Consider the following 12149-nt stretch of genomic DNA (forward strand, 5'->3'; position numbering starts at 1 on the left):
ATTTTTATTTTTATTTTATATGCATTGGTGTTTTGCCTGCCTGCATATCTGTGTATGGGTGTCGGATCCCCTGGAACTACAGACAGTTGTAAACTGCCATGTGGGTGCTGGGAACTGAACCTGGGTCCTCTGGAAGTGCTCTTAACTGCTGAGCCATCTCTCCAGCCCTAATTAAATGGATTTACCTGTTACCAGTTGTAGTTGGTTTGAATGAGAATAAGCTCCCCCTACCCAGTAGGCTCATGTTTGCATGCTTAATCCCCTGTTGTTGAACTGTTTGGGAAGGATTAGGAGGTGTGGCCTTGTTGGAGTGGGTGTGGCCTTGTTGGAGGAGGTGTGTCCCTGGGAGCAGGCTTTAAGATTTCAAAAGTCCACACCAGGCAGGGCAGTGGTAGCACACACCTTTAATCTTGGCACTCAGGAGGCAGAGGTAGGTGGATCTCTGCATTTAAGACTAGCCTGGTCTACATGGGGAGACAGCCTGGGCTACACAGAGAAACCCTGTCTTGAAAAACAAACAAACAACAAGTCCACTCAGGCCCAGTTGCTCTGCCTGCTGCCTATGGGTCAGGATATAAAGTTCTTGGCTCTGTGCTGTGGCTCCAGTACCATGCCTGTCTGCCACCAGGGTGCTGGAGTACCACCCCAACATGGTGATCATGGACTAACCCTATGAGACTGTAAGCAAGCCCCCAATTAAATGCTTTCTTTTATGAGTTGCTGTGCCCAGCACTTGGGAGGCAGAGGCAGTCGGATCTCTGTGAGTTTGGGTCAGCCTGGTCTACAGAGTGCGTTCCAGGACAGCCAGGGCTACACAGAGAAACCCTGTCTCGAAAAACCAAAAAGAAGAACTGCCATGGTCATGGTGTCTCTTCACAGCAACAGAACAGTCACTGAGATACCATTCCAGCTGTTATACTTTAAGATAAAACAAATGACTATAGTATATTTATTTATTTATTTATTTATTTATTTATTTATTTATTTATTTATTTATTTATTTTTTGGTTTTTCGAGACAGGGTTTCTCTGTGTAGCTTTGCGCCTTTCCTGGTACTCACTCTGTAGTCCAGGCTGGCCTCGAACTCACAGAGATCCGCCTGCCTCTGCCTCCCGAGTGCTGGGATTAAAGGCGTGCGCCACCACCGCCCGGCAGTATATTTATTTATGATGTTGGGGATTGAACCTGGGGCTTTGAGCATATTAAGAACATGCTCTATCAGGGAACTCCACTCCCAGTCTGTAACCATAGTTTTAATGAAGATTTTTTTTAGTAAACAATTTAGTGTAAATATTTCCTCTTAACTGGAGCCTTCCCTCCTGGAGGAAGGAGAGGCCTGTTAGACTCAGGGAGCTGATGAAACTCACAAGTCACAGACATCTCTGAGAGTTCCATGGTTTCAGGTGGCTCCCCAAGGTTAAAAAGTGTATTGCTGTGGAACAATCCTTGTATACTGTAAATATGTCTTACTCTCATTGGTTAATATAGAGCTGACTGGTCTATAGCTGGGCAGGAAGACATTGGGCAGGAGAGCCAGACAAGAGAACACAGGGAAGAAGAAGGGTGGAGTCTGAGGAGTGGAGAGCCAGACACAGAGGAAGCAGAACATGAAGAGAATGAGGTAACGAGCCATGAGCCATGTGGTATTACAGTCAATCCATGTGAGTCTATTAAATGGTAACAGCATTTATTAAAATATAAATTGAGGAAATACACTCATGATTATAGAACGGAGTAAACAGCAGAAGTCATCCTCTGATCTGACCGGGATCGAGTCCATTTCACAGGCAGGCACAGGGAGAAGGGCATGTGATCCTTCTCCAGTTCCTTATCAGAGGTCACATACAATGGCAGGAAGCACCACCTCCTTTGGGCCATGTGGCCCAGGGTCATGGGCGGAGCAAATACCACTACAGTGTGGTAGAACTTAGTAAGAAATATGGGTTAAGTTGAAAGAGCTGGGTAGTAACAAGCCTAAGTTATAATTTATAATTAATATTAAGTCTCTGTGTGGTTATTTGGGAATTGGCCAGTGGTCCTGATGAAAAACTCTGCCTACAGTGTGTGTGTGTGTGTGTGTGTGTGTGTGTGTGTGTGTGTGCATGTGTGTATGTGCATGTGTGTGCATGTATGTGTATGTGTATGTGTGCATGTGTGTCTGTGTGTGCATGTGTGTGTGCATGTGTGTATGTGCATGTGTGTGCATGTATGTGTATGTGTGCATGTGTGTCTGTGTGTGCATGTGTGTGTGCATGTGTGTGTGCATGTGTGTATGTGCATGTGTGTGCATGTATGTGTATGTGTGTGCATGTGTGTGTGCATGTGTGTCTGTGTGTGCATGCGTGTGTGCGTGCATGTGTGTGTGTGTGTGTGTATGTGCGCGCGTGTGCGCACGCACGCATGTGCATGTGTGTGTGTGTGCATGCTGTGGAGGGAAGACTCTGGTGGAGCAAATGCAAGTTGGATGCGGCTGTCATCGTCATCACCCGTGTTGGGGTGGCCTGGTCAGTAATGGGGTTGCTTGATTCGTCCATCTCCATAAGTGACCCCAGCAAACGCCTTGGTTCCCCACGCTGGACTTGGGTAGCCTTGTTTTCTCTGATCTGTTGTCTGGGGATACTACCCCAGGAAAAGCTGCAGAATGCTTCCTAAATCCAAGGGGGTCACAGAAGTCGACAAGAGTTCGTCATCGGTGAAGATGCATCTGTCCTTCAGTCACAAACGATGCTGGACGCATGATGAATGGAGTCTCCATCAAGTGGATCTTTGGAATCTAAAACAAGATACCGAGGAAGACTGGAAAGCTAAATTGGATGGCCCCTTTTGCAGAGTCAGGGCCCTTTAGGAATTCTTTGTGATATTTATCGATCATGACTGCATTCCCTGATCTATTGAGCACACACTGGCATCTATTTTTGAACCAGAGTAAGAAGTTTGTATTCGAATATATTGATTATATTTGAGGGTATCACAGAAATCCCTGTGTAGGGGAGCTTTTTGTTTTTGTTTTTGAGGCCGGGTCTAATGGTGTAGCTCAGGCTGGCCCACAGCTCTTGGCAAGCTGATTGTACAGGCCTGTACAAGCTCCTGCCAAGTGCTGACTGTACAGGCCTGCTTCACCAGACCCACAACTATATCACAAGAATCTTAAGCCTTTCCCAACAGTCCTGTGTGAAAGATGTATCAGCCCTTAAAACAACTGTGCAAATACACTCCCTACTCACTCATTTTCTTGTAAAAATATACTTATTATTATCAAATGTGTGCGTGCGTGAGTGCGTGCGTGCGTGCATGTGTGTGTGTGTGTGTGTGTGTTTGCACGTATGCCCCTGCGATCTGGGGGTCATGCATGTGGAGACCAGAGGACAACCTTGCAGTCATTTCTCTCCTGTGTGTGCATGCGTGCGTGTATGCGTGTGTGTGTGTGTGTGTGTGTGTGTGTGTGTGTGTGTGTGTGTTTGCGTTTGCGTTTGCATGTGCGCCCCTGAGATCTGGGGGTCATGCATGTGGAGACCAGAGGACAACCTTGCAGTCATTTCTCTCCTTCCACATTTATTTGGGCTTCAAGGATCGAACTCAGGTCACCAGAGTGTGTGGCGAGAACGGTTACCCACTGAGTCCTCTCATCAGCCATATTTATGCATATTCTCGTGCTAACAATGGAAGGAGAAAGTACAAACAACCAAATAAAACCACAGGAGACCGGGGGAAAGGGCTGGGGTAGGCGCTAGGCTTTTTGAGACAGCTGGTTTTTTGTAGCTTTAACTCTGGAATCACGTGAGTGTTCAGCCTATGAGGAAAGCTAACTCCAATCAACACGTATCGATAATTTGCGTCTTCTTTCACTTCTCTTGATCAGTCTATCTAGAGGTTTATCAATGCCATCGATCTTGCCAGAGAAGCAGCTTTCAGGTACATTGATTTTTCCCTAATGCGTGTCTGTTTTCTATCCCATCGATTTCTCCTCTTACTTCCTTTACTTACTTTGAGTTTAATTTGCTCTTTTTCCTCTAATGACTTAGAAAGTTGATTTTCAAACTTTCTTCATTTTTAAGGCAATAGTCCTTCATACGTGTGTGTGAAGACTTTATTTTTTGCTTAGGCTGGTCTTTTTTTGGGTTGTTGTTCTTGAGATAGGGTTTTTCTCTGTAGCCCTGGCTGTCCTGGCACTCGCTCTGTAGACCACGCTGGCCTCAAACTCGCAGAGATCCGCCTGCCTCTGCCTCCTGAGTGCTGGGATCAGAGGCATGCGCCACCTCTGTCTGGTGTTTAGGCTGCTCTTAAACTCACTATGTAGCCTAGACTGGCCTCATATGTACCACAAGGCTTCTTCCTCCATCTCCTAAGCGGCTAGGATCGTGTGGTTGAACATTTTCTTTGAAGCGGGGTGTGGTGGCACATGCCTTTAATCCCAGCTCCCATGAGACAGAGAAAGGCAGATTCCTGAGTTTGGGGATAGCCTGGTCTATGGAATGAGTCCCAGAACAGGAAGGGCTCTACAGAGAAACTCTGTCTCAAAAAACAAAAACATTTTTTTTCCCTGTGAGATAGTCTCTGGTGTTGAAGGATAACACTGAACTTCCAATTCCTCTGCCCCCATTTCCCTGAGGTTACAAGCTAGAGCCACTGTTAGTGTTGGGGACAGGACTCAGGGCTTTGCTTATACTACCAACTAAGCTACAACCTCAGGTTTTGTTCTGAACACACGTTCAGTTTCTTTCAAAGAAACACAGATCCTCAGACTGCCTGTTTCATGGTTTTTATTCTTACTTATGGTTTTTTGAGACAGGGTTTCTCAGGGCAACAGCCATGGCTGTCCTGGAACTCCCTCTGTAGACCAGGTTGGCCCTGAACTCAGAGGTCCACCTGCCTCTGCCTCCCAAGCATTGTAATTATAGGAATGAGCCATGCACCCAGCCCCATAAGGTTTTTTTTTTTTTTTCAACAAGTTCTCACTATGTGGTACTAATTGTCCTGGAGCTCACTATGTAGACAAGGCTAGCCTCGAACTCACATAGTTCCTCCTGCCTCTGTCTTTCAAATGCTGGGATTAAAGGCGTGCACCACTGTGTCCTCTCCATTAAGGACTTCTTTAATCCATGTGTTGATTAGTTTCTTGTCAACTTGAACAAGCTAATGTTGTCTGAGAAGAAGAAACCTCAACTAAGACAATGTCAGTGTTGTTGTTTAGTTTTTGGCTCTTTTGGGGGGTCCACCACCCAGCTCCCAAATAAATCACACATGGGGGCTTACTCTTAATTATGAATGACCTGCCTTAACTTGGCTTAGTTTCTAGCCAGCTTTCTTTAATTTAAATTATCCAGTCTACCTTGCTTCTGGGCTTTTCCCATTCTCTTACTTCTGTAAATCTTACTCTTACTCTGTGGTTTGCTGTGTAGCTGGGTGGTTGGCCCCTGGAGTCCTCCTCCTTCTCTGACTCCTTCATCTCTCCTCCCAGATTTCTCCCTCTATATATACTCTCTGCCTGCCAGCCCCGCCTATTCTTTCTCCTGCCTTGCTATTGGCCAGTTCTTTATTAGACCATCAGGTGTTTTACACAAGCACAGTAACACAGCTTCACAGAGTTAAATAAATGCAACATAAACAAAAGTAACACACCTTAAATAATATTCTCCAACATATCAGATTGGTTTGAAGACAAGCTGTGGGGCATTTTCTTGATTGATGATGAAGGACCTAGCCCAGTGTGGACAGTACCATCCCTAGGCTGGTGGTTCTGGATGTATAAGAAAGTAGATAGAGGAAGCCAGAAGCAAGTCAGTAAGCCACACACCTCCATGGTCTTGCTTCAGTTCCTGCCTTGGCTGCCTTTCATGATGGACTGGAAACTGTGGGTGAAATAAACCCTTTTCTCCCCAGGTTGCTTTTGCTCATGGTGTTCATCCTGGTGTTAGAATGCGAACTAAGAGAGATTTAAGTTGAAAAAAAAAAAAAAATGCAAACCAAGAGAGCCCCGGAGTTGTTTTGCAGTCTGTTACAGAGTTTCCTCAGATGTAGATATTTAAACCCCTGGCTTTGGTTACCATATATTAATTGCACACATTAATAGGGCTTGTTGTGATATTTCAGTACATGTTAGCATGGACCAGTCAAGTCCAGCTTCCCTTATACCCACTCCTCCACCCCTTCCCAACCTCTAGAAATCACATTTGGGATGGATTTTAAATTTCTACTTTTTGTAATTAACTTTTAACTTTACTATGCCTTGTTCAGACAGAATGACCTGTTTACTCCCTGTGCATTGAGAATGGGTTGTGGTTTCCTTAATTTTTGTTAGTGTTTCATGTGTGAATGAGAGAAAACAATCGTTCCTCCCACTGTTGGCCAGAGCTCTCTCTTTATTCATTAGGCCAAACTTGCTAATGTTGTTGTCCAGATCTGTTTTGCAGTTTTTCTGCCGTTCGGCTCACTTAAGAGCAATTCGATCAGATCTCCCACTCAGAGATACATTAGGCATTGCTCCTCGTGGCTCTATCAATTTTTTGCTTCATATACTTTATTAGGTGCACACAAGTTTAAAATTGCTACCACTTCTTGGAGAATGATGTCATTCATCATAATAGAGTGAGTTTGCTCATTTGTAACAATGTTCTGTGGCTAAAAGACCATTGTATCTAATATGAATATGATTACATACCTTTACATTTCTTTGTTTGCTGTTTTGAGTTTATGCAGTCCAGACTGCCTTCTTTTTTTTTTTTTTTTTTTTTTTTTTTTTTGGTTTTTCGAGACAGGGTTTCTCTGTGTAGCTTTGCGCCTTTCCTGGAACTCACTTGGTAGCCCAGGCTGGCCTCGAACTCACAGAGATCCGCCTGGCTCTGCCTCCCGAGTGCTGGGATTAAAGGCGTGCGCCACCACCGCCCGGCCTCCAGACTGCCTTCTAACTTGCTATGTAGCCAAAGGTGTCCTTGAACTCCAGATCCTTCTGCCTCCACCTCCCTTCGGCTGGGATTACAGGCATGCGCTACCATGTTTATCCTTGCTTGACAAGACTTTTTCCGTATTTGTCTGCCTCTGTCAACCAAGTGTTTGGGAATCAAAGCATGTGACGTAATGTCTGGCTCCATTCTTTGCCTGCATGTATGTCTCCACATCACATGCATGCAGTGTCCATAGAGGCCAGAAGAGGGTGACGGATTTCCCCTTGAATAGAAGCAGCAGATGGTTGTGAGCTGCAGCTGTCTCGGTGCTGGGAATCCAACCTGGAGCCTCTGGAAGAGCAGCCAGTGTTCTTAACCACCAAGCCAGCCCTGGCTCCATCTTTTTATTCCAACATCCAAGTATCCTTATAACTTAGGTAGATTGTGTATAAAAAGCATATAGCTGGGATTTTGGGAAATCCAATATGCACTTCATTGTCTTTGTGTGTGTGTGCTAGGGACTGAATGGGAGCCTCACGCACACTAAGTGGTGTTCCACTGTGGAGCCCCTCCAAGCCCAACTCACTGTCTTACTGTGTCTACAGCTAGTGCTACCTCACCAGACCTAACTCACTGTCATTTGGGGTTTTGCTTTAACTCTGTGTGTGTGTGTGTGTGTGTGTGTGTGTGTGTGTGTGTGTACATACATGCAGAGTCCACAGGAGGACACTAGGCATCCTCTGTTATTCTTCATCTCATTCCCTTGAGACAGGGACTCTCGTGGGGACCCGAAGCTTTATGTTGTGGCTAGGATGACTGGCCAGTGAGCTCCCAGAATCCACCTGTCTGTGCCCAGAAACCCTGGGTTACAACCATCCGCAGCCATGCTCAGCTTTCTGTGTGGGTGCTGGGACTTTGAATTCAGGTCCTCATGTTCTTACCCGCTGAGCCATCTCCCCAGTCCCACTCTCTCTCTTTTGAAGGAGGACTTTGGAGCTTTTAAATTCATTTGTGTTATTAATGTAATTGGGAGGTTTATTTATTTATTTATTTTTATTTTATTTTTTGAGACAGGCTTTTACTTGTTGCCAAGGCTGGCCTCAAATTCCTGAACTCAGATAATCCTCCTGCCTCATCCTCCTAAATAGCTGGGACTATAGGTGTATACTTAGTACCTGGCAGTTACTTCTTTACTTAAATCTTTTTATTTTCTTCTTTTTTTGTTTTTGTTTTTTGAGATAGGGTTTCTCTGTGTAGTCTTGGCTGTCCTGGAACTGACAGAGATCCACCTGCCTCTGCCTCCTGAGTGCTGGGATTAAAGGCATGAGCTACCACTGACTGTTTTGTTTGTTTGTTTGTTTGTTTTGTTTTGTTTTGTCTCTTAAGAATTGAGATCTTAGCCAGGCGATGGTGGCACACGCCTTTAATCCCAGCATTCGGGAGGCAGAGCCAGGCGGATCTTTGTGAGTTCAAGGCCAGCCTGGTCTACAGAGTGAGTTCTAGGACAGTCAGGGCTACACAGAGAAACCCTGTCTGGAATAAAAAACAAAACAAAAAGAGGTAACAGGGCTGGAGAGATGTGAGGAGCTGGCTCAGGACTGAGTGCTTGCTGTTCATTCATGAGGACTGTAGATCACACTCCAGAGCCCATGACCCCCAAACGCCTGCAATCACAGCTCTGAGGGGTCTGTTGTCCTTTTTGGGCCTCTGCAAACTCACAGATGTGGGCACTGGAACAGACAGACAGACAGACAGATAAATAGAATAAACCTTTAAAACAAGGAATAACCACATCACATTGATATGAGAATGTTTATCCTTAATACTTTCTTTTAGTGTGTGTGTGTGTGTGTGTGTGTGTGTGTGTGTGTGTGTGTGTGTGGTGCTGGGGGTCAAACCCAGGACCCCTCTTGCTATGGATTTGTTCTATCATTGACCTACAATCCCAGCCCCCACCTTAGACTTTTAAAAAGACAAAAGTGATCATTTTAACTTACTTTACTTCTTCTGGAGTCGACCACATTTCTCTCTCCTTCTATTTAAGTACTTTAGTCAAAACTAGGTCTAGGGTGAGTCTTTGTGTAGCAGGCCTTCGCAGGCTTTCTATGCATGATGGGATTTTTTTTTTAAGCCATGGTCTCACAGTTGAATGAAAGTTCAACTGGATGTAAAATTCTAGGTTTTAAAATTCTTTCTTGTCAATCGTTTGAAAATGAGGCTCCATTGTCTTTTTAATCTCCATTACTGCAATTGAAGAGTTGACAGAAATACAATCTTTGTTCGTTCAGTTCACTCTGTTCTTTATTTGTAGGGCTGATGACTGACAATCCATTGTTTTATTTTGGTTGTGTGTGTATGTATTTGTGCCCATGTGTAAATATGTGCATGCACCTAAGCATGCATATGTGGAAGCCAGGGTTTGATGCAAGATGACATCTTTTGCTTCCTTGTTTTTTTTTTTTTTTTTTTTTTTTTTTGGTTTTTTCGAGACAGGGTTTCTCTGTGTAGCTTTGCGCCTTTCCTGGAACTCACTTGGTAGCCCAGGCTAGCCTCGAACTCACAGAGATCCGCCTGGCTCTGCCTCCCGAGTGCTGGGATTAAAGGCGTGCGCCACCACCGCCCGGCCGCTTCCTTGTTTTTTTGAGACAGGGTCTCTCAGTGAACATAAAGATCGCCATTTCAGTTACTGTCTGGCCAGTGAGCTTCAGGGATCCATCTGTCTCCAAGCCCTCAGCACTAGGGCTATAGACTGGCGCTGCCATTTCTAGCTTTCACATGGATGTTCAGGATCTCAACTTAGCTCTTCATGTTTACACAGAAAATACTTCACCCCCGAGCTATCTCCCTAGCCCAAATCTTTTGTTTTTGTTTTTGTTTTTTTGAGACAGGGTTTCCTTGTAGCTCTGGCTGTCCTGGGACTCACTCTGAGACTAGGCTGGCCTGGAATTTACAGAGATCCGCCTGCCTCTGCCTCTAGAGTGCTGGGATTAAAGGCGTGTGCCACTGCCTGATGCTGATGTTCTTGTTTTGTTTTGTTTTGGTTTGGTTTGGTTTTTTGAGACAGGGTTTCTCTGTGTAGCTTTGCGCCTTTCCTGGATCTCGCTCTGTAGACCAGGCTGGCCTCGAACTCACAGAGATCCGCCTGCCTCTGCCTCCCGAATGCTGGGATTAAAGGCATGCGCCACCACCGCCCGGCTTGTTTGTTTTTTTAAAGCTTTAATTAAAAAAATAAGTGTAGGGAGCAGGAGAGATGGTTCAAGTGTTAAGAGCACCGGTTGCTCTTCCACAGGACTTGGGTTCAATTCCCAGCACCCACATGGCAGCTCACAACTGTCTGTAACCCTAGTTCTAGGGGACCTGACATCCTCACACAGACATACATGCAGGCAAAACACCAATGCACATAAAAAGAAAAATTAAATCTTTAAAAATGTATTTATGGGGCTAGAGAGATGACTGCTCTTCCAGAGGACCCGGGTTCAACTCCCAGCACCCATATGGCAGCTCACAATGGTCTGTAACTCCAGTTTCAGGGGACTTGAAACTTCCCATGGCAAAATACTAATGTACATTTTTTTTAATGTATTTATGTGTTACCAAGTGTGGCACCTTTAATCCCAGCACTTGGGAGGCAGAGGCAGGTGGATCTCTATGAGTTTGAGGCCAGCTTGATCTACATAGTGAGTTCCAGAATAGCCAGGGCTGTGTAGAGAGACCGTTTCAAAAACGTATTTATGTGTATGTGTTTGTCTGCATGTGCACTATGTGTGTGCAGTTACCCATGGAGGCCAGAAGAGGGCACTGGATCCCCTGACACTAGAGTTACAGGCAGTTATGAGCTACCAGATGTCAGTGCTCAGAGACAAATCCCAGGTCCTCTGTAACAGTGACAAGTGTCCTCAGCCACTGAGGCATTTCTCCTCCAGCTCCTGCTGCCCATATTCTTAAATTGCACTGTTATTAGTAGGCAAGGTGGCATGTGCCTACAATCCTAGCTACTCGGGAAGCTGAGGCAGGGGGGTCACTTGGGGCTAGAGGTTCAAAACCACCCTTGGCAATACAGTGAATCAGTCTCAACCATCTCAGTCTCTCTGTATCTCTTTGTCTTTCTCTCTCTCTGACTCTGACTCTCTCTGACTCTGACACTCTCTCTCTCTCTCTCTCTCTCTCTCTCTCTCTCTCTCTCTCTGTTTTTATCTGTTTGTTTGTTTTTTTCAGACAAGGTCTTGTATATCCTAGACTGGCCTCAACCCTCAAACTCAACTGTAGCAGAGGATGAGCTTGAGCTGACCTTCCTGTCTCCACTTCCCAAGTGCTGGGATTATAGGCATGTGCCTTCATGCCTGATTAAACCTGTCTCTTAAAAAAAAAAAAATCCCCACTGTTATTTCTCTAAGTGACAATTTCCTTTGGTTTCTGTGGCCCATGTCCATCTGAAATCTGCCATCTCTGTTCAGTTTTGGTGAATTTATCTCAGACTGTTTTTTCACTCACCCCCAACCCCAATTTCAGGAGCTCCAAAGGTTACTTTTTCTCTTTGACTATGTTTTCTAATAGTAATTTAAAAACAAAAAAGCCAGAAGCTATAATGATATCCACCTGAAGACCCACATCCTGTGCTGGGTCCTGTGAACACTATATTTTACGTGCAAAGAGGAATTCAGGTTGTAGTCAGGTGACCCTACAGAAGAGGATCCTGAATTCTCCTGCTGGAAACAATAATGAGGCCTTTAAACATTTAAGAGGAAGTAGGTACCCGACAGGGTGGTACTCACCTCTAATCCCAGTCAGCAGTTCAAAGTCACCCTTGGCTACAAACAGAGTTTGAAACAACTCTGGGTTACACAAGACCCTGTCTCAAAATAAACACACGGGACAAGAGAGATGCCCCAGAGGTTGGGAGAACTTGTCTTGCAGAGAGGCCTCAAGCTCAGTTCCCAGCATCCACATCGTGGTTCACAACCCTCTGTTACTCCAGCTCCAGGGCATCCGATGGCCTCTCTGACCTCCGAGGACACCAAACGTGAATGTGGGACACACACACACACACACACACACACACACACACACACACACACACACACACACACACGGCTTCCCAGTTCCCCCAAGTTGTTAGAATAAATGGGAAAGTCTGGCATGCTTGCACGCTGGGATATTATGTAGCTCTGACGAGGCATCGAGTGCAGAACCAAACATCAACAGCCAGGAATCCAGCCAGGATGATAATGAGAACGAAAAGAAAACATTTGACATGGGCACGGCTTG

At 45.3% G+C, this 12149-nt stretch overlaps 1 long non-coding RNA gene across 1 annotated transcript in view; it reads left to right on the top strand.

Moving 5' to 3' along the window:
* Positions 1–4805: 4805 nt before the first annotated feature.
* Positions 4806–12149, top strand: part of LOC128124043 (uncharacterized) — a 170398-nt gene continuing 163054 nt past the window's right edge. The window contains exon 1 of the long non-coding RNA XR_008222815.1: positions 4806–4860. This is a non-coding gene — a long non-coding RNA (uncharacterized LOC128124043). The remainder of the gene's footprint in view (positions 4861–12149) is intronic.

This window comes from Peromyscus californicus, unplaced genomic scaffold, assembly GCF_007827085.1.
Source record: "Peromyscus californicus insignis strain IS unplaced genomic scaffold, ASM782708v3 Scaffold_4__1_contigs__length_199733344, whole genome shotgun sequence".
Lineage (NCBI taxonomy): Eukaryota > Metazoa > Chordata > Mammalia > Rodentia > Cricetidae > Peromyscus > Peromyscus californicus.